The sequence below is a fragment of the Callorhinus ursinus genome, unplaced genomic scaffold (genome assembly GCF_003265705.2).
Source record: "Callorhinus ursinus isolate GAN/ISIS: 27379988/994484 unplaced genomic scaffold, GSC_fseal_2.0 scaffold3, whole genome shotgun sequence".
NCBI lineage: Eukaryota > Metazoa > Chordata > Mammalia > Carnivora > Otariidae > Callorhinus > Callorhinus ursinus.
In genome coordinates, this window is record NW_027397065.1 from 10,804,876 (window position 1) to 10,824,466 (window position 19,591).

A 19,591-nucleotide genomic window follows, 5' to 3' on the forward strand; every position below is an offset into this window, starting at 1 on the left:
CTCAGTCGTTAAGCGTCTGCCTTTGGCTCAGGTCATGATCCCAGGGTACTGGGATCGATGCCCGCATCAGGCTCCCTGCTCTGCGGGAAGCCTGCTTCTCCCTCTTCCACTCCCTCTGCTTGTGTTCCCTCTCTTGCTGTGTCTCTCTCTGTCAAATAAATAAATTTAAATTAAAAAAAATGTTTGAATGAATTCACCCATGTAGCCATCTGATCCTGGACTTTTATTTGCTGAGAGTTTTTTGATTACTGATTCAATTCCATTGCTAATAATCGGTGTGTTCAAATTTTCTATTTTTTCCTGATTCAGCTTTGGAAGGTAATATTTCTAGGAATTCATCCATTTCTTCTAGGTTGTCCAATTTGTTGGCATATAATTATTCTTCACATTCTCTTATAATCCGTTTTATTTTTTGTGGCATCAGTTGTTATTTGTCCTCCTTCACTTCTGATTTTATTTACTTGAGTCCTCTCTTTTTTGATGGTCTGGCTAACAGTTCATCAATTTTGTTATTCTTTAAAAACAAAACAAAACAAAACAAAAAAAACAGCAATCTTCTTTACCCAGTCTAACAATTCAAATGTTAATATTAATCTCATCCAAAAAAACCTTCACAGACACACCCAGAATAATGTTTGACCAAATTTCTGGCACCTCGTGACCCACTCAAGTTGACACATAAAATTAACCATCACAGCAGGCAGGCAGCTGAGAACAAACACTTCTATCAAGTAGAAAATATAGGAATGATTCTCATATACACAAATATATTCTGTAAAAACTTTTTATTGCTGCTACATAAATGGATACAAAAATTAGGATTTAAAAAACTACTTATATAAAATATCTAAGGGAGCAACTCTACACACTAGAAAACTAGAATTCAATATAAGAATTAGTACTTCCTGAAACTATAATATGTAAACAAGCATATTCATGACAAGACAGTAAAATTTACCCAGGGCTTCTTGAAAATAATGGGTTATTGCAAAACTAGATAACCCTCATTTTCTTGTAAGCATCATAAAGTAAACCACACCAAAAGCTCTCATTAAATCTGAACAGAGTCTATATTTACCAAAATATTCTCTTTCTTTCACCTAACACTCCAATTATGTGGTATAATTGTTAAGACCTAGTTACAGCCACAACATAGATCACCTTACCTTTCTCCTTTGTTCCTATAACTCAGTAGGAAATGTGTTTTAACCTTATAAAATACTAACACCAAGCCATTCATTAACTATCTTTTCCTAATGGTCACATCCTAATGTGTTTATTAAACCTAACATTTCTTCACTTTTACTTGAGAGATTAATAAAAAGGTACTATGATTATTGAAACTAATCAATTACAATTTATTATAAATCTCACCACTTTATAACAATTTTATTGTAAATCTTACACAAGAGCAAGTGTTTCTACAGAATTACAGTATCTTCTGCTCTACTGTTTTGAATCCAGCAGAGTAAACACAACCTAGGAATTCTATTTCGAGAGGCCTGCTGGCATTACTGGTTTGTTCTGCATAAACAAAGAGATACCTATTGGAGCTGTGTACTAAGACCAAATATAAAATTGCTGGAGTGGGAGGCACCTAAAGGAAACAACTTTTTAAAGACCCTTCTCTGTTCATCAACAAAAATAAATGAAAAACAAAATATCATTTCTGTATTTCTGGGAGATTAGTGATCCAACCTGGAATTTCAGCAGATAGTTCTGATAAACCATTAAAAGTGTCTTGAGTAGACTAGTAACCTCAAAAAACTTGCTTTGCAACATATCAAGATCTGTGAAGTTGGGGCACCTGGGTGGCTCAGTCAGTTGAGTGTCTGACTCTTAGTTTCAGTTCAGGTCATGATCTCAGGGTCATGAGATCAAGGCCTGTATCAGGCTCCATGCTCAGCAGGGAGTCTGCTTGAGTTTCTTTCTCCCTCTCCCTGTTTCCCTCCCCTATTATAAAGATAACTAAAAACTGTTTCTATTAAAAAATATATTGCTTTAAAGCAATTAATTATACTATAGTGTGGAATACATTAAAACTTTATTAAAATTCATAGATATTTTTATCTAAAGTACAAAAAAAAGATAATAACATAGTTACTTTTGAAGAACATTAACAAAACAGCTTGACAAGGACTTTGACTTCCACCCATGAAGGAAAATTGCTATGGAAATTGCCCTATAATCGTAAATATTAGAAAACTGAATAAAATATATAAAACAAGTTTTCAGACAGTGGGTAACACACAGCATAGAACTACAATTACTAAAAGAAGGAAAACAAACTAGTTGAGCCCTCCAGTTGCCCTTACTACCTGGAAGCATTTTCCAGGCTTAAGAGCAAAAACAAGGAATACAAACAGGGCCTTAAGCAATTAGCTTAAGAGATAGACAGAAAGGCATCTGGGTAATCTGACACAGCTAGAATCTGTGGGGCAGGAGGTAGCTAAACAGAGAGCTCTGATGTGCAGAGAATCTCCCCAAATCTTTGCATGAATACTGATCCACATTGGCATAAAGTCAAACTCCCCAAGGCAAAGGAAAGAAACACCAAAAACAACACAGTCATATTGAGCTAAGAATAGTTCATAAAGGCCAGAGTGGAAAGACAACTTAACACATGAAGTATCAGTAGAGTAGCATTGAGGCTAACTTAGCAAATTTAAGTTAGTGAGACTAACAGCTAGACTAAAGGCTTCTCTAGAAACTGTAACAAAGTTCAAAAGCAAACCACTAAAGTATAAAACTGATCCCAAGTAATTTAATTGCATGCCAGAACAAAATCTAACATTCTTTAAAGAACATAACAAAATCTAGCACCCAGCATCATAAAATACATTATGTCTGGTATCTGATCAATAAGATTAAAGAAGTAGGAAAATATGGCCTATAACCAGATAAAAAGTAATCCATAGAAACATAAAGAAGGAAAAAAAAATCAACAGAATGACAGAGATGGTGGCATTAGCAGAAAGGTAGATTAAAACAACTATCATATGTTCCTTAAGTTCAAGAAGGTAGTGGAAAACATGAACATATCGAAGAAAGATATAAGGTATTTTTAAAAAGACTCAAATTCTAGAAATGAAGGATAAAATCTGAAATGAAAATTATACTGGGTGGGATAAATCACCAAATAAAGATCACCAAAAAACAAAAATAAAACAACAACAACAAAACTCTGTGAACAAGAAGACAGCAAACCATCCCAAATGAAGCACAAACAGAAAAAGACCTCACAAAATGAATGGAGATTCAGTTACCTGTAGGAAAATATCATGCAGATTAATATACATGTAACTGTAGTCCCAGGGGGAACTGAGATAAGAGAAAAATATTTTTTAAATAATCACCATAAATTTTCTAAATTTGGTGAAAAATATAAATCCACAGATAAAGAAAACTCATGAAATCCTGAGTAGAATAAGCCTAAAGAAAACCACAAGTGATCATCACAAACCACAACATAATCAAGCTGTCAGACACAAGAAATAAAGAGAGTCTGTAAAACAGCCAGAGAGAAAGAGAGAGAAAAGACATTTTGTGCAGGAGAATAAAGGTAAGAATGATGGAGAACTTCTCATCAAAAACTAGGCAAGCCACAAGACAATGGAGCGACAACTTTAAAGTACTGAAAATAAAAACAAACCCCAAAATGAATTCTGTACCCAGAAGAAATATCTTCAAAAAAAGAGGGCAAAATAAAGACCCTTTGTAGGCAGGTAAATACTGCCTGAAATCAATGCTAGCAAACTGGCACTATAAGAAATGCTAAAGTAAGCCCTTCATCCTGAAGAAATGATACCAGAGGGAAATGTAATTTTACAAAAAGGGATTGGAAGTATCAGAAATGTAAATGTGTAAGTAAAAATAATAGACAGTTTTTCACATTTTTTAATCTCTGTCAAAGATAACTGATATTAAGTCAAAACAATTACAATATATTCTAGGATTTATAAAATATGAATAAGTAAAGTATATGACTTTACTGTGGTAAAGTTCTTACCCAAATGTGAAGTGGTATAATATTATTTACAGGTGGACTCTGATGGGTTAAGGAGATATATTTTAAACCCACAGTAATCACTAGAATTTTAAAGCAGAGAGGTAGATAGCTAATAAATAAACAAAACAGAGGATGAGATAAATAGAAAAAATATTAAGATGATATATTTACAACCATATCAATAATTAAATTAGAGGTTGCCAGACTGGGTTTAAATAAAGGAAGGGAAAAAAAGAGAAAATCTACTTGAAATATAAAGACACACATAGTTCAAAAGTAAAAAGTGCAAAAGATATACCATATAAGCATTAGCCAAAAGAAAGCTGGAGAGTCTGTATTGATATCAGATAGGGTAGACCTCAGATCAAGGCATATGACCAAGGATAAAAATAAACATTTCATAATGATAAAGGATTACTGCATCAAGAACACAAAACAATATTAAAGCTGTATGCACCTAATAACTGGGCACATAAATACATGAAGCAAAATTAATAGACTTGAAAAAATTAGAAAACTTTGCAATTATAGCTAGAGATTTTAATGCCCCCTCACAGCAAGTGGATAGAATACACAGAAAATCACTAAGGCTATCAATACTATCAACCAACTTGACTTAATTGACATGTATAGAACCAACAACACTACAACTAACAATAGCAAAATATACATTCTTTTGAAGTAAATATGAAATACTCATCAAAACATCTCATAAACTGGGCCATAAAAAAGGTTTCAATAAATTTAAAATAATTAATATGCAAAGTAAATTCTCCACACTAAACAGAATTAAAATTACAAATCGATAACAATAAAATATTTGGAACACCTTCCACTTTAAGAAAAAGAAAAATAAAGAGCAAATTAAATTGAAAATTAACAGAAGGAAGAAAATGATAAAGAGTAGAAAGCAGTAAAATAGAAGAAGGTCTAACAATAAAGAAAACCTGATAAAATAAAAAGCTGGGTCTTCAAAAGATTGATAAAAATGATAAACTAATTAGACTAGTCAAGGCAAAAAGAGAAGATACAAATTACCAATAACAGAAATAGAAAAGAGTTCATCACCATAGATATTATAGACATTAAAATAGTAAGAAAAAATCATAAATTATTTTATGCCACTAAGTTTGACAACTCAGATGAAATGGATTCCCTGAAAGATAAAAATTACCAAAACTTAGTACTCCTACATCTTTTAAAAATTTGCCAAAAAGAATATCCCAGGTCCATGTGGCCTCAATGATGAGTTCTATAAACATTTAACATAGAAATGTTATCAACTCTCCACAAACTCTTCCAGAAAATGGAAGCAAAGGAAATACTTCCCAACTCATTCTAAAAATCCAAGCAATGATATTGCAAGAAAACCAAAAATCAATATCTATCATGAATAAGAAAGGCAAAACTCCTTAACATAATTTTAGCAGAGTGAATCCCACAATATATAAAAAGGATAATACATAATGATCAAATGAAATTTGTCCAAAAAAACAAGATTGGTTTAACATTCAAAATCAGTCAATGTAATTCATCAATCATATTAACTAAAAAAAAAACAGAAAAAAAGAGAATCTCAAAAAATATAGAAAAAGCATGTTTCAGAAATATAAAATTTAACTTTTGAAAAATCAGTGTAATTCACCATATTGACAATATACATGTGATCTGCATTTGGGTTGGGGGTAGAGATTACTTTGTTTTTTCTTTGTTGTTGTTGCTGTTTGAGATTACTTTTTTAAAAATGTTTTAATTAAAATTTATATGAAAATACAGAACACCTAGTACAGCTAAAAGAATCTTGAAAGAAGAAAAAAAAAGCAAAGTCAGAGGACTTAGACTATCTTACTTCAAGACTTACATTTAAGCTGTCATAACCAAGATGGTCTAATACTGACTAAAAGAAAGACAGATCAATGTACAGAATATGTTAGAATATATCTATGATCAACCAATTTTCAACAAATGCATTAAATTAATGCAATGAGGAAAGAGTGGTATCTTTAACAAAGACAGCTGAAACAACTACATATTCACATGTAAAAAAGATGTAACTCCACCCTTACACCTCACACTTTATATAAAAATTAATCCAAAAGGGATTGCAGACATAAATGTAAGAGCAAAAACTATAAAATTTCTTAAAGAAAACATATGAGAAAATCTTTGTGACCCTCGATTAAATTCTTGTGATAGGACACAAAAGATATGAACTATAAAAAAAGAAAATCAGCAAATTGGTTTTTATCAGAAGTAAAAATTTAAAAAAAGAAGTAAAAACTTTTGCTTTTCAAAATACCGTTAAGAAAATGGGAGAAAATATTTGCGAAAGATTAACCTGATAAAGGATTTTAATCCATAATACTTAAGAGCTCTTATAATTCGGGGCACCTAGTGGTTCAGTCATTAAGTGTCTGCCTTCAGCTCAGGTCATGATCTCAGGATCCTGAGATGGAGCCCCGCATAGAGCCCCACATCAGGCTCCCTGCTCGGCAGTGAAGCCTGCTTCTCCCTCTCCCACTCCCCCACTCCCACACCAAACCCTCTCTCGCTGTGTCTCTCTCTGTCAAATAAATAAATAAAATCTTTATAAAAAAAAAAGATCTCTTATAACTCAAAAATAAGGTAAGAACTCAATTTTCTAAAATAGACCAAAGATTTTAAACAGACACTTCTCAATATATACAAATGGAAAATAAGCACATGAAAAGATGCTGAACATCCTTAATCATTAGGAAAATGCAAATTAAAACCACAATGAGATGTAACTAGATACAACATATCCACCAGAGTGACTAAAATTAAAACACTGATAACACTAAATGATAACAAGACTGTTAGGTGAACTTTCATACATCGTTAGTGGGAATGTAAAATGATACAATCACTTTGGAAAACAGTTTGGATTACACCTTTAAAATTGGTGAACTTTATATAATTTATACCTCAAGCTGAATTTTAAAAATCAACTTGACAAAATATTTTTAAATAAGTAAAATTCTAATAATATCTTGTAGTGGTTTAAAAGTTTTTAAATACTAGCTAATTTTTTCCCCTATTCTAGGATTCTTCCTCCATTCAAGCAGTAGCTAGGCTCACCTTGCCTCAAGAAAAGCAGTGACAGCAGAAAGTAGAAATAAGGAGTCTTTTTCCTAACCTATGAATTTCAAAATCCTGGGCCTTGAGAATAAGTAGGAAGGATTCAAAACATACGCTTACCAAGTCAGGAGGGTGAGTAATACAAAACAAAAAAGGGAATGTGGGGATTGGAATGAGCAAACCCTGTTAAGGAGCCACTATACAGCTCCAACTGATTTTTACCATATAGAAATGTGGGTCCAGTGTTGCCAGATCATTCTTTCCACCCCACCCCCAAAAAATCTGGAAATTCGGATTTTTATGTGAATTTGCCCAATTTTTGAAATACTTCCCAAGTAAAATGCACTTCTGTGGGTCAAATTCAACCCATGTATTTGCAATATCTGGCACAGGAAACAGATTTAGAGCACTCTAAAAACAAAGAAAAATAAGACTTCCTCACCCTCTAGACTTGAAAATTCCCTGAATGGGGAAAAGAAAAGTCAAAGGAACGATGGATTTAGACAATTGTTTTTACAAGAGAACAGAGGCAATCTGTGGCCTACTTCCTAGGTACAGACTCAGGAAGGTAGGAAGATCCCACAGAACTGAAAGGGATAATGTAAGAGGCAAACAAAATACTATCCTCAGAATTTCCCAGGCCCCACTCAGGCCCAGAAAAGCTTAGACAAGGAGCAGTCTCACAGAATTCCCCATATCTTAGTGGAGTCTGGGGATCACAGAAAGATTACAATGTTATCAATAGCATGGAAATTCTAAGAAGAGTTGCTTTAGCAGCTAATACCTTGTGAATGAGAATGAGGAATGAGCAGCAACCTATGATGACCCATAACTTCAGAAATAAAATGAAAGGATGAGCATTTCTACAAATGCCACCACTGTGAAAAGATGAAGATGTCTAGTAGGACCCACCACTCCAAGAATTAGGAGAGGTAAGAGAAATTGAAAAAGTAAGAGACCCCTAATTAAGATTAAAATTTCAGTCACCTGGGCTGAATAGAAGTTCAAAATAGAAACTGGGAGTTTCCAAAAAAATAACAAGTTATTTTAGAAAAATTAGGGAATCCCTTGAACATGTGACATTGTAGACAGATATACTTCTACCCTCTGTTGTAAGCAGGAAGGTTATCAAGGGAAGGGGGAAGCATTTTATCTTCTTTCTTTGGAATAATTACACCAAATAAATATTGGATTTGGTAATATGCCCTAAAGATAGGCTATCAGAGCATAAGACTTCAAATCACTATTACTCAAGAGACTACAGAACTAAGCTCTTCAGATGACCTCCAGACAAAAGTCTGGAGGAACTGGATTAGCACCAGAGTTAGAGAGATTTTTTAGTAGCTTGAGGATGATCGGCAGGATGGATGCAAAAGGAAGCCAGGCTGCAGTTGGTTGAGGCCTGAGCTGAAAGGAGAAAAATCTTTTTTTTTTTAATCTCACCTATTCTCTCTCATCTTCCTTCCTCTAATGTTTATTCTCAGCGTCTATCCACTTTTCCTGTCTCTTTACCTCCTCCTCTTTTGCTTCCTCTGTCATAAACTGTTTTTTTCACTTGTAGATTACACTCAAAGAGTTTCTTCCTGTGAATCAGTAGTCTCAGCAGAAGAAAAGCTCTCTAATGAGAAACTATTAAGAATATATTTGATATTCCTTTAAATGCCAAGGAGAACACCAACATCATTATCAGCAGTATCACACTCATCATGAAGGCAATAGACTGAAACAGAGAATCATAAAGCTATTCCCTTTAACAAAGTCTTACATCAAGAACTGAATGCTTTATGTCTTCATCTGTTTAATTTTCTTCTCTTCCTTCTCCAGATATATCTTTAAAATACAATCAACATGCATTGCTTATCTTTATTGGGGTATAATTGATATAAAAAAATTGCACATATTTAATGTATGCATTGTGATGGGTTTGGACATATACATGCACCCCTAATACCATCGCCACTATCAAGGTACTATAAACATATCTATTATCTCCAAAATTTTCCTAGTATTTCTCTTGTGTCTTTATTTTGTTCTGTCCTAAGAACACTTAACATGAGATCTATCCTCTTAACATATTTTAAAGTTCAACTATCATCTTGTTAACTATAGGCACCATGTTTTACAAAAAACAATCAACATCTTTGATTTCTAACCTCCCACTCCATTAAAAAACTCATGACATATCCACTAAAGTATATTTGCTAAAATCCTAAGCCTGACATTACCTTTTTTTAAGTTGATCCTGGTGCCTATTAACGGAAGAAGAAAGAAGAAGAAGAAAAGAAAATTGACAAAACCGTACCATCAGGCTTATAAATGATTGTATATCCCCACCCCTCACCAAATGACACTGGCATTCAACTGGACTTTTTGAAGAACAAACTCTAACACCTTAGCAGCAGCCAACATATTAATTTTAAATACCTCTCAAAATTTCTTATCCCAGAAGGTCAACTTACTCATTTGGAAACCTCCCATAAGTGGTTACAGGTAGAACATGATCTCTGTAATTCAAACTGAGTCTTAAGAAAGTAAACTGTACATTGGGGAGGGTATGTGCTATGGTGAGCTCTGTGAATTGTGTAAAACTGTTGAATCACAGACCTGTACCTCTGAAACAAATCATACGTTATATGTTTAAAAAAAAAGAAGATAGTAGGAAGGGAAAAATGAAGGGGGGGATATCGGAGGGGGAGACGAACCATGAGAGACTATGGACGCTGAGAAACAAACTGAGGGTTCTAGAGGGGAGGGGGGTAGGGGGATGGGTTAGCCTGGTGATGGGTATTAAAGAGGGCACGTTCTGCATGGAGTACTGGGTGTTATACGCAAACAATGAATCATGGAACACTACATCAAAAACTAATGATGTAATGTATGGTGATTAACATAACATAATAAAATAAAATTTAAAAAAAGAAAGTAAACTGTAAATCAGAATTTTAGGAGAAATTCATAACGAAGTTCATGCTTTGCCCGTTAATCCTCGAGAGCAAAGAAAAATCCAAGCAAGGAGAAATGGGCTTATTTTTTTTTAATATAAGGCATATTCTCAAATGACAAAGCATTAAGATTTATAAACTACATGATGACCTACTTACAGCTAATCAATATATTCAATAACAAACAAGATGTCAAGTCATAAATGATTTATTTCATTACTTTGGTAACTATGCTTAAATTAACTTCAATTATAACCGTAAGTTCAAGACTTAAAAGAAAAAAAAGTTAATTCTACAAATTAAAAATCAAATGCCTAGAGTATTATTCTCCTCTACATCTTTCCCTATTTCATCTTTCCAACTCCCCACACCCACACACCCTGTCTCTGTCACTGTACAGTCAAGTCTAGAATACTATTAAATCTGATAGAATTTGTATAAAATATGTGTAGCTAGCAGTGTCGCTTTATTACTTGCTTTTGTGAGTTTCAAGACTGAAGGATGTTATTACCAATGCAAAAGGGTGATCATTTCTGTATATGTCTTTCCCCAGCCCTTACCAAAGCTGTGCCTTCACTGACATGTACTCAGTAGAGAAAAAGACAAGTGCAGAATATGACAACTGTTTGTATTTGTCTGTATTAATACCACAACATATTTACCAACCATGAAGGGAAAGGTCCAAATTTACTTTATTTAGCAGCCTAATCTAGCTTAAAACAAAGCATTTCTATTCTGAAATAACTCATAACTATAAAACATAAGTATTTACAGGACAGAAATCTAGAACAATAGTAAGAGCAGCAAATATTTTTTTTTCATTTTCACTAAGTTGGTGTTACTGAAATGCAAAAATGCTATCGGTGTAGTAAAATAAACATGAAAAGGTGCTCAATGTACAAAGAAAACATGAAAATTCCTACTGACAACAATGAAAACAAAAATTGTATTTTCTCTTTTCCTTTCACATGCCCTTTTTGTTAGCTTGAGAGCTTATGATGTTATATGTATACTATCATAAAAATAATATTGGTTGCAGTGTGCCTAGATAGAGGGTTAAAAAATAACTAAGTAAAATTATATTTCTCTGTGTCCCATAAAAGATCCATCATACAGGACCCAGTTCTCGTTTCCCTATGTTATAAGCTGTGGTAAATGCAGCTAAACAAGAGAAAAATAACTAAATAACTCTCGGAAGTAGCATACACAGCAGACATTATATCTTTGTTGAAATCTCAAATCTTACATTATCTAAAGATTTAAAACAGAATTTAGTAAAATTCTAAACTCATATTGTGCATATCCTTTTTGTAAGTGGCTATATATTCCTAGTAACACGTTTGTATCTGATGTTACCCATATAAGTAAAAGCATAGAGTCATTTTAGGGATTAATAGAAAAACAGATATCTGCATGGAACATTTCCCTCATTAGATATTATCATGTTAGCATATTTTTCCTATTTCTGATTTTACTACAAAATAAAATGAGCTGACTTTTACCCTTAAGATTCTCTCTATATATTGCCAATAATGCAAATACTTTAATTGCACATTAGAAGAATCTCATTTTCCTCTAAAAATTGCTATAGAAATTACCCCCAAAGAGACTTCATAACATATAAAAATCAAAATATGACTAAGTGAAATTGGCATGCCAGCTACCACTTACACCAAATGTTACTTTAAACATTACTTTTAAATTAAAAGCTATCTTCAGGAAATCCCCCGTGAGATCACATGGGTCATTAAAATGTTATCTGGCCTCTTCCTAAATTAGTGCCAAACTGAATCAATTAGGCAAAAATCAATTAGCCAAAAACTATACATTAATCAACTGACTTAACAACTAGCCAAACTGTATATTCAAAAAGCAATTCACTCTTTTGTCAGAAGGTCATATTTGGGGATAGTGGGAGTATAAATCGACACTTTGCTAGAAAGCAACTTAGGTTAATACCTATCAAATGTTAATGTTAATTTTCCTTGACCAATAATTCTACTTCTAAGAATTATCCTAAAGAAATAATAAGAAATGCATATAAAGTTTATATATATAAAGATGTACATTCTAAATTTACTTATTGGTAGGAGCCCGGCTAGCTCAGTCGGTAGAGCATGAGACTCTTAAATTTACTTATTGGAGCAGGAAAAAAATTCAAACTTCAAAAAGAACTTAGTTTAAAAAATGAATACTGTGTAGCCATTTAAATCACAATTATGAATAAAATGTAATGAGCTAATGAAATTCTCAGCACATACATAGAAAGTACACCAAAATATTTACAGTGATTTCCTCTAGCTGGTACAATTATAGGCTCTTTTTATATATCTTTTTTACATTTTTAGAAGCTAATATTGCTATTCACAAATATTTGGGAGTGCAGTCAGTAAAGCATGCAACTCTTGATCTTGGGGTCATGAGTTCAAGCCCCACATCAGGCATACAACTTACTGAAGAAAAAAAAAGAATATTTTAATATTCTACATTGAACTATTATAAACAAATGGTTTTTGTTAAAAGCCATTTCACTGAGTGATAGTCATAAAATATTTCACATAAATGGTGAAGAAAGGACTCCTGGTCCTAAGTAGACGATTGTCATAAGCTGGTTTCACTGGAAGCACTAAGGACAGAGAGATACCCTTCCCCTGTTAATATCTATTAACTATCAAAATAGTAGAGCATTCATGTTAACAATTTGTATTTCCATCTAGGGGTAAATTTATTTAACAACAAATTTCTCAGTATAGGCAATTAGTACAAAAAAACACTGCATTTCTCAATAAAGGCAGTTAGTACAACAAAACTGAGAAAGGGACAGGAACCAGATTTATTGAGTATGTAAAAGACAAGAAGCTAAACCCTTTACATATTCCATTTAATCCATACGACATTATAAAGTAGGTATTATTATCCCCGTTTTTCAGAGGAGGGAACTGAACCTAAGAAGTTAGGCAATTTATCTAAGTTTACAAAGCTACTAAGTACTGATACTGGAATTTGAACCCAGCTTTTCCATATGCCAGAACACCTAATGATATCAGTGAAAGAAATGAAATAACTGTAATGATGGGATTGTTCATCTTGCATAAGATAATAGTCTTGAAAATATTTCAACTATAAAGCACTAAATAATTCTGAAAAAGGCAACTGCTAATTTACTGAAAATTATTAGTTTTTAACAGATTCTACAGAGTCAAGAGAAAGACAAATAAACATTTTAACTAATGTTTAACAAGATAATACCTAATATTAACTATTTCTGAAAATAAGAGGTGTTTAATAAATATTTGGGGTACTGAACCAAACTAACCTGAGAACGGCTGACTATATATATATGTACATATATATACACACACACATATATTATATATATATTTCCCTGTCACTTTCCAAAAGATACATGAACACACTCTCACTCAAGATATAAAAAATAAAGTTTACTAAATTATAATATTATATATAATTAATATTTTAGACAACTCTTAATCATTAGGTAGAAAAGATATGTGTATGTCAGAGGCTGCGGGGGTGGGGATAGTTACATATATATGGAGAAAGAAATCCCACATACAGGATGGTGCATTTAGTCCCTAGTAAAATCAGTACCATATTGATTAAAGATCTAGAAGTGGATGAAATAATTAAGAAAATTTCCATTTAACTCTTAAAATCCAACAATTAAAAATTTTAATCTGAAAGCTACTTTCCTTTACATAAAGCATTCCAGTGATTTCTATAATTTTCCTATTTAGATAAAGCTATTTGAAATAATAGCTCCTGGGGCACCTGGGTGGCTCAGTCTTTAAGTGTCTGCCTTTGGCTCAGGTCATGATCCCAGGGTCCTGGGATCGAGCCCCGCATCGGGCTCCCCGCTCCGTGGGAAGTCTGCTACTCCCTCTCCCACTCCCCTTGCTTGTGTTCCCTCTCTCGCTGTCAAATAAATAAAATCTAAAAAAAAAATAAAATAATAGCTCCTAATAATTTAAATAATCTGTTAAAATGCTGCTAACCAAGTCAGAATTAAATGGCTATGGTTTTGATTCACAAACATATGTTCTGAATAATTTTTGCCTATTTTTACCAATATATAAAATCTACACCATCTATACCATTAAGATCATTAAACCAAGTTAAGGCTCATGTATCCTGTAAATTTCCAAAGGTCAAACTTTTTGTTGCTGATGAATGCACCAAAGGTCAACTTTACATATGCTGAAATAGGCAAAGCAATTTAAACTGCTACAGACAATCAAGGAGCAAAGTGGGACTAAAGCACACCAAGTATGTATACTTTATATACATATATATTCAACAGTGCTACAGTAGACTCTTAAAGATTAAATGTGTGTGCACACACACACCCCAAAAATTACCCCTCTGAAGATACAAAGGAATTAAGAGTATCTAGTAGAGGAACAGATTCTGCATGTGTTGATATTTCTCAAAACTGTGTTCAAATTTAAACCGTGGCACAGCATGGATAAGTGAGTCATGGATAATCAAGAAATTAATTAGCACCACATCCAAGATTATTTGCACAGTTTAGAGTTTAAATAAGACCAACTTGTAAAAATTTTATCAGTATGCTTTATGTCTTCTTCATAAATAATCATAAATTATACAACTTAAGTGAATAAACAGAAAAATATGGACCAAAATTGTAGTATTAATATCACCTAAGATTATTAACCAAGATAGAATTACAATTAAGATGGAAATGATTAATAAAATCTGTTGAATTAAACTTATAAAATTAGTCTCATCTACTGTTTTCATATTTTTCAGACAATTTTTATGTAAAATTGTCAATCTTGTCATATTTAAAACTTGTATAAGGTTTGTAAATATATGCCAATTTTTAACCAGTTCAGAAAGTAAAAAAGGTTAAAAAAAAAAAAAGAATCACATAGTAATTTCTGAAAATGTTTAAATAATTTGTCACAGTTAGTCAGATGTTAAGGTAACTCATCTTACATTCCCAGACCAATCACAGTGCCTGTGACACTACAAGTAGTCAATTACAACTGAGGTTTCATCCTTCAGCAGGCTGTATCAAATTATTTTTTATTAAGATTTACCACCCTGAACACTGAGTGCATGTATGCCTAGGCCCATTTTTCTGGTAAGAGGACTAATATCTTTAATCACAGACTCAAGTGACTATATGGCACCAAAAAAAGTTAAAAGCTACAGATTGAAACAAAATATGGAATTGTTAAATGTAAGCTGTGTCTCTCAAACACACAGTAGAGAGCTGAGGTACCTCTAAGAACAGTTCAGAAGAAAGAGGTCAACTCTGGAAGAAAAGGGGAGTTTTTTGGTTGCATTTTATTCATCTTCTTGTTTACTGCTCTTGTTGTTTTGCCTGTTAACCAAAAGTAGATTACTACAATTCATTTAATTCAACTGCCACAAATGCAGCTACTGGTAGGTATACTACAGCACACTTTAGAAAGGAACACTATGGTTATCATTAAGTTAAATGTACCTACCACAAGTGAACAAATATGAGAGTACATACTAGATAATTCTCTTTGGAATCCAGACATTAGCTTTTTAAATACTCTGTTTTACAAAAAGGCAACCCACAGAATGGGAGAAGATATTTGCAAATGACACTACAGATAAAGGGCTGGTATCCAAGATCTATAAAGAACTTCTCAAACTCAACACACAAAAAACAAATAATCAAGAAGTGGGCAGAAGATATGAAAAGACACTTCTCTGAAGAAGACATACAAATGGCTAACAGACACATGAAAAAGTATTCATCATCATTAGCCATCAGGGAAATTCAAATCAAAACACATTGAGATACCACCTTACACCAGTTAGAATGGCAAAAATGGACAGGGAAAGAAACAACAAATGTTGGAGAGGTTGTAGAGAAAGGGGAACCCTCTTACACTGTTGGTGGGAATGCAAGTTGGTACAGCCACTTTGGAAAACAGTGTGGAGGTGCCTCAAAAATTTAAAAATAGAGCTACACTATGACCCAGCAATTGCACTACTGGGTATTTACCCCAAAGACACAGATGTAGTGAAAAGAAGGGCCATATGCACCCCAATGTTCATAGCAGCAATGTCCGCAATAGCCAAACTGTGGGAAGAGCCCAGATGCCCTTCAACAGATGAATGGATAAAGAAGATGTGGTCCATATATACAATGGAATATTACTCAGCCATCAGAAAGGATGAATATCCAACTTTTACATCAACATGGATGGGACTGGAGGAGATTATGCTTAAGTGAAATAAGTCAAGCAGAGAAAGTCAATTATCATATGGTTTCATTTATTTGTGGAACATATGGAATAGCATGGAGGACATTAGGAGAAGGAAGGGGAAAATGAGGGGGGGAACTGGAGGGAGAGATGAACCATGAGAGACTATGGACTCTGAGAAACATAGAGGGGGAGGGGGGAGGAGGGATTGGTTAGACCGGTGATGGGTATTAAGGAAGGCACGTACTGCATGGAGCACTGGGTATTATACAAAAACAATGGATCATGGATCACCACATCAAAAACTAATGATGTATTGTGACTAACATAACATAATAATGACTAATGACTAACATAACATAATAAAATTAAAAATAAATAAATAAATACTCTGTTTTATTAATTCCTGTAATCCTTGCTTACTCTCTAACTCAGTAAAATAGTGGCTAAATCTTATGTGATAAAGTAAGCTAGACTTCACATTAATTTTCCTTTATACACCACTTAAAATCTTCTTTTGGGGAGCCTAGGTGGCTCAGTCGGTTAATCATCAACTCTTGGTCTCGGCTCAAGTCATAATCTCATGGGTTCTGAGATCAAGTCCTGTGTTGGGCTCCGCACTCAGCAAGGAGTCTACTTGAAGATTCTCTCCCTCTGCCCCTCCCCCACACTCGCTCTTGCTCTCTCTCTCTCTCTAAAATAAATAAATCTTGGGGCACTTGGGTGGCTCAGTCATTAAGCATCTGGCTTCAGCTCAGGTCATGATCCCAGTGTCCTGGATTGAGCCCCGCATTGGTCTCCCTGCTCAGGGGGAAGCCTGCTTCTCCCTCTCCCACTCCCCCTGCTTGTGTTCCCTCTCTCACTGTGTCTCTCTCTGTTAAATAAGTAAATAAAATCCTTAAAAAATAAAAAATAATAATAATAAAATAAAATAAAATCTTTTTTTAAAAATCTTCTAATATTGAGTATACCTATTTTGTAGGTAAACACCATACAGCCCTGCCCCACCAAGCTCACTGTACATGGTCATCCTCATGCGAAATGTAACCAAGATGGTCCAATTCCACAATGTTACATTAAGAAAAAGCCACGTTTCAGATTTTACACTGCCTGATTACTAAGACCACATTAGCTTACTACTAGTGGGTTAGTCACCATATCAACTATTCATATTAAATCTTTGGATGCAATGAAAGTTAACAATGCTATTTTTATGTTGTGCAAAAAAAAATCATTCAGTCTGTTTTCCCTTTTTGATTACAGTTCATTTAAGGAAAAAATGTTGCTGTATGGCTTGACAATGTTTTATGTGTCTTCGGCTGATAGAACACACAAAACGTTTGAATAGGCCCATTTATTTGAGCAGACGTATTAAATAATACTTTAAATGTGAACATGCATGTCATAAATTTTGTAGTCTCTTTAAAGTAGGATAAATCTGGTATTTAAAATAGTCTTTGTTCAAAGCCATTTTTTTCTAACAGTCATAAAGGGACTCTGATTTGTGCTGCATGAACAATGCCAGCATCATCATTTTAATGTTATCCATATGGGCTTCTAATAATAGATAAGAGTCTACATTTGTATTATATGTCTTAGAGACATTTAAAATCTAGATAAGGAAAGGCTGATTTCATTGGCCCCATAGTTAAAGGAAAGCAGACCCTAATTAAAAGAATTCTGTTCTGAATTAACTAGTTTGACATGTGCTAATTGACAGTTCCTGTGAAATGGTTCTAATTAAAGTCAATATGTCTTTTTCAATTAAAAGGAAATTAAGAATATACTAATATACATTAACAACTTAATCTGCCTTCAATATCCCATACATCAGCTGCTTTTTCCCCCCTAACGTTATTGAAGAACCATCTGACATGAATCATCTACTGTTTGCTTATGGTATCTCATTATTACTTCACACAAGCACAGCAGTAGTATATGTCCCCTTGAGGAAGAGAGTAACCTGCATATGCTTTAATTTCCAGAGCTCCCAACTTTTAATTCTTTAAAAATAAACCCAACTTTTTAGAATTTAGAAAATGGACATTCTTATTAAGAATTTTTGCTAACTAAAAACAAAGACAAATGTTCTCAATTAGTTGGTCTTTTTACTATAGGCCTTAGAGGTAATTGCATTCTGCTGGAAAGAAGGCTGGACTATGTTTTCATCATTTGGCTTGATTCAAAGCAAAGCTTGATTTGAGCAACATATAGAAAACATCCTTCAAATTTGTTCTGTTTCCCAAGTGAAACTTTGGGGAAATCTCAGGTGGGAATACTTTTCATTGTATATACAAAAGGAAAATAGAAAGCAAGATTGTTTAAATGCCAGCACTAACAGAAGGCCCATCATATTCACTGAAAATATAACATTAGCAAAGCTGTTTATAGCAACATAATTAAATATTCAAATATGCATTACAAAGCTACGGTGTTAACAATTTTAACGCTAGCAAAAGTAATATCAAACTCAAGCACCAATACTAATGTACACAGCATTAAAATCACATGGAAAACTATGGAAAAGATTAAAACTATTTTGTTTTGTAGATGATTATAATGTATACATTTTAATTATAATTAAAAATATTCTAAAGAGGTTTTAATACTATCAAGATACTATATGCAGTCCTTTCATATGATACAGCTGATGTTCTGATAGGAGTTCCATCACAGCCCCCTTTCTACAATTTAAAATTCAACCATAAAATCTGGCTACTTAGAGAAATAGGAAATTATTTTACTTAATTTCACTAACATTAATTTATGCATTTTCAATACAGAACAAAAAAAGGTAAACAAGTCATTTTCACTTTTCCACTTTTATTCACTTATATTTTAAAAACATTAAATTTGCTATCACTTGTAGCATTCTGAGTATGTGTGGGAGTGATGGAGAGACAGTCAGCCAGATAATGAAAGATCTCTCATTGAAAGCATTTTTCCCAAATGTACTCTATTATTATTTTCCAAGTAGTACCAAAAACTTTAATGGGGACTCTAAAATCAGGTGAAATCTCATAAATTTCCAGAATGAGTAAATGCATATTAACCCATGTTCAAAAAAGCACCTCCATGTGAGTATAAATATATTCAGACTCAATAGTCAAAATGCAGTGGGTCTTTATCACCATTTGGAGCCCCTAGTTTGATTTTCAATCCCAGGATCTTGCTCCTTGAGCTGGCATTGACAAAATGCTGCAGTAACAGCATATACTCAGCTTTCTGAAATGGGAGGAAAGCCAATGCAGCAACTTTTCTGCCCAACTAAAAAGCATTGTCTATAGCAGTCCTACACAACATAAGGCCTG

At 33.4% G+C, this 19,591-nt stretch overlaps 1 long non-coding RNA gene across 8 annotated transcripts in view; it reads right to left on the minus strand.

Annotated features, from left to right (window-relative positions):
• LOC112819670 (uncharacterized) overlaps positions 1-19,591 on the minus strand; it is a 151,532-nt gene that overhangs the window by 30,385 nt on the left and 101,556 nt on the right. The window lies entirely within an intron of this gene.